We start from the raw sequence: 4,719 nt of genomic DNA, 5'->3' as shown, positions 1-4,719 counted from the left end.
CTACAGAGGGAGAGGACAGACTATTATAGAGAGAGGATAATACAGTGGGCTAACCTCTGAAGTGAGGTGTTTCCAGGTCTACAAGGGACTCAAGGAAGCATCTCAGAGAAGGAGAACTGAGATATGTAGAGGGTTGTTGAGGCACAATGTAGGTCAATGAAATTTGAGGCAGAGGGAACAGCATATGCAAAGGCATGGAGATTTGTGAGATCATAGCACATCTGGGGAATATTAAGTAATTCCATATGGTTAATGGATGTAAGGGATGGAGGAATTTAAGACAAAGTTGTAGAAGCAGGTTCAAGGCAGATTATGCAAGGTCTTCAGTGCTGTATACAGGAGGTTGATTTTTCTCCTGTAGCAAACAAGTACAAACTGTGCACAATTTTGTGCTCAATTGTATAATGATGAATTCAATTGTATACTGGTGTGATGGACACAGAATGAAGGTGAAGAAGTGTTCTCTTAGCTTTGTCAAGGTAGATAGCTCAGTGATGAAACAATGAGAATGATGCGTACCAGCGTCAGGAAGTTTGAGCTGTCAGGCTGTTTATTATGTGATGGGATGACCTCATATCCAGACCTGGAGAAACACAGATAGGACCCTTACATGTATAGAGAATTTTCAGTCCTCAAAGCTCCTCTAAATATGACACCATTTCGATCCTTACATGAGGCTGTGAGATGGGCAGGGGCAGAGATGTCCTAGACTCTCCAGTGGGGAGTTAAACAGTATATCTAAAATCACACAACAATTTATGGCAGATACCTCCTCTCTGTAGAAATTGACGGTTGCCAGAAGTGATCCATCTACTGGGAAGGCAGAAGCCTGCAGGTGGGCCTTTCCACACTATTAGTTAATAATCTCTGTGGAAATGTGGCCCTGGACGAGCAGACCCACTGAGGAACACACCTAAACAGGAGATGTGTCAGGGTAAGGTGACCCGAAATTCAGAGTGCCGAAGATGTGTGGGTTCGGGGTGCTTCGTGACCCCAGACTTGCCTGTTACTGGTACTCTAGCTACTCATCTGCAGCCCATGTTAAATTTTATTGGATCTGAGCAAAGTAATACAGAGTCTTCTTTGGCAAGATTCCCTAACAGGGAGACAGAGGGTGCGTAGCCAGCCATAGTAAAGAAAGCAGTAATTCTGGGGAGGAATAAAATGCCTCATGAAGAAGGAAGCAGGTGTCATTGGCTCCAAAGTCTGTAGTTAGAGTTCATTTGCTTGTTTGTTTTAGCACTTTGCACAAATATGAGGGTAAGCAAAGTGAAAAAAACCTAAAAATATGTTTGGGATCAAATATTAAGATGAAGATTTTTGCATTACTTTTGAGTGTTTTTTATTTTTATTTTTCAAATGGAGTATTTGCCAAAGGAATGATTGCAGTTTTAAAAGTTTGGACCAAGGATCCATAGATAGGCATATTTCAAATTTCCTATCCTACAGTTTAAATGGAGAATCTTGGCATATGTTTTTGCGGCTCTCCAAACCAGTCATTAACTTTACATTTATTATGTTCAGCCTAGTATTTAGTCCATACAGAATATATTGCCAGGACAGTTTTTTATTTTATCTTGGATGTTCATTTTTTTTGAAAATAGAGTATACTTATAACTTAATAGTCAAGAACCAAAATTACAATGTGGTTACATTGCCACCACCATCTTAAAAATGTCTCCAGAGAGAGCAAAAACTTTTAACAGAATAAAAACACATTAAAATTTTAAAATTATGGTTATCTTTCACAATTTAAAATGAGTTCCCTTTTTTTTTTTTTTTGCTGTACGCAGGCCTCTCACTGTTGTGGCCTCTCCCGTTGCGGAGCACAGGTTCCGGACGCGCAGGCTCAGCGGCCATGGCTCACGGGCCCAGCCGCTCCGCGGCACGTGGGATCTTCCCGGACCGGGGAACAAACCCGTGTCCCCTGCATCGGCCGGCGGACTCTCAACCACTGCGCCACCAGGGAAGCCCTGAGTTCCCATTTTATATGGTTTTTTTCAATAGAGGTAAAATTTAAAAGGAATATGTTACTTTAAAACTAAAGTAAATGTTTTTTTTTTTGTTCTTGAATATAAAAGTAATAAAAGACTTCTGTCAAAATGGCTCAATAAGTTCACGTTTGAGTAATCCCTTCTGTGCCAAACACGTATATTGAGAAAATAAAAAAGACATAGCCAGATTAGAAAACAAGATAAATACCCTCATGAACAATCCTCATGAAACGGAAGACGCTTGAATGCGGAGAGCAGGGCTAAAGCTATGAGCTTGCTGAGCTCTGGGTTGGAGCTGGAGATTTAGCTTCTGCAGGACAATGGGGACAAAAAAGCAATTTGAAAGACAGGGGACAGAATTCAGACTCCCTTGAAATGAAAAGATAGGGTGGGCCTCGGCAGATATGAAAAGGGGCTGAAACCTCTGCCAGAAGCTGTGATTTAAGGAAGTTTCTGAACTAGGGAAATCCTGCTGATGTAGTCCTATGCACCAAGATGCCCTTTGGCTGGCTGGCTGGATCTGCAGTCTCTCCAAAACCGTCTCCATGCAAACTCTGTGCCTGGCGAGGTTCAGTGGAGGGCCAGTGGCACCTGAGGGAGTCAACTACAAAACCACTAAATAGGGAAAGGAGCATGGAGAAGGAAGAGAGAGAGAAAAATCCACAAAAACAGATTCCTAAAACCTTTCACTCAAAATTATGCCTGCACACCAGAGTTCCAAAATACATGCTAAGAAAAACATCTAATAAAAATCAACAGTTGGAGCATGAATTTTCTAAAAATGAAGTTAATTTTATAAAACCTGAGGACTTCAACAGACATTTAAAATTTTTACACAGAAATACATACATGAATGTAAATAGAACAGAAAGAAATGTGTTAAGAATAGATGGTTATGGGCTTCCCTGGTGATGCAGTGGTTAAGAGTCTGCCTGCCGATGCAGGGGACGCGGGTTTGTGCCATGGTCCGGGAAGATCCCACATGCCGCGGAGCAGCTAGGCCCGTGAGCCATGGCCGCTGAGCCTGTGCGTCCGGAGCCTGTGCTCCGCAATGGGAGAGGCCACAACAGTGAGAGGCCCACGTACAGCAAAAAAAAAAAAAAAAAAGAATAGATGGTTAAGAGAACCAGTTAGAAATCTTGGAAATATAAAATATAATTATTAAATAAAATATTTAGCAAGTGAGGTAAACCCCCTAGACTGGATACAGAGACAGAATTATGAATTAGTAGGTGGTACTGAGAAATTCAGTCAATGGAACATATGGAGACAAATAAAAACCTTAATGAGCCATGAAGCGCCCATATTGGAGACTCTGAGCCTCTCCTTCATTGGTATTCTAGAAGAAGAGATCAAGATTTGTACAGAGGCAGTAAATAGTTAAAAACCAAATTGAAAAAGAACATGAGTTCTCATATTGAAAATGTACTCCAAAGGGTAAAAATAAATTACATAAATCTACATTGAGATACATTACAATGAAACTGTGGAACAGTAGGAATAAAGAAAAAAATTAACTTTCCAGCGTGAAAAGGCAGGTTACTCTCAAAAGAATAGCCACTGGTCTAACAGCAGATTTCTTATTGGCAGCGACAGATACAACGAGAAATTGGAATAATATCATCAATGTTCTAGGAAAAGTGATTATCAGCAAGACTTTCTACATCCAAATAAACACTTATTCAAGGCTGAGGATGAAGTTATGGCAGTTTCTGACATACAAACTAAAGGAATTTACCATCTATAGGTCCTCAGTGAAAAAAATGCTATTGTATCTACTTCAACAAAAGGAAGAGCAAACCCAAATAAAATGTATGGAATTAAAGACACAGCTGTGAACACAGGACTCAATTTTTTTATGTTGGTAAATTTTATTAAAAATTGACATACAAATAAATGATCATTTTATGTGTGTGAGTATGGGCGTCTGTGTACATGTGTTTAAAAATGGGTAAAACTAAATTTTGACAATATTACAATAGGAAATAATGTTGAAAGAGTAAAGTATCTTGAGATCTTTCATTTGTTCAGAAGGAGGATAGAATAACTTCAGGAAGAAATATTCAATTAGTTTTAAAAATATACATGCTTAAGAATAACCACAAAAAGTAAAAATACAGCCAATAACTTCAAACCTTACTGAGGAAAAAAGAGAATGAATGAAGGAAACTTTACCATCCTTTTAAAGAATTATTTCTGCCCTCTGTTAAATTTATGAGTAGAAAAACTTTTAAAAGGTAATAGAAGAAATAAATTCAGATATATCAGTAAGTTTAATAAATGTGAGTGGAATCCCTCCCTCTCCATTAAAAAAATAGAGGTTATTAGATTGGATGCCAAAAACTCAAAATCTACCTGCTTTCAAAAGCCATCCTCTAAAATAAAAAGATACTAAAAATATTGAAAATAAAGGAATAGAAAAATGATATCTTGGGCAAATATGGAAATTAATACTTGTACATTCATATACTTTAGGATTATTTTAAACTTTAATGTGAAAATGAAAGTATTTCTGTAATCTCCTCTCTCCATATCACCAAGGATAGTTTTATGTATAAAATAATATGTTCTTCAATTCACCAAAAAACTGTATGTACCATACCATACCATATATCATCCCATGCAATAAGGAAGATGCAATTTATTCATATTGTCTCTGAATTATTCAGCTCTTAATGGGCTGTTTCCTAGTGACTCAGACTTTGAGGGCTAAGTTGGCCCCAGC

This window comes from Delphinapterus leucas, chromosome 3 (assembly GCF_059928025.1).
Source record: "Delphinapterus leucas isolate spDelLeu-1000000601 "Yukka" chromosome 3, BTC_Dleu_Yukka2, whole genome shotgun sequence".
Lineage (NCBI taxonomy): Eukaryota > Metazoa > Chordata > Mammalia > Artiodactyla > Monodontidae > Delphinapterus > Delphinapterus leucas.
The sequence above is the reverse complement of the archived record's forward strand: the minus strand, read 5'-3'. Positions refer to the sequence as shown.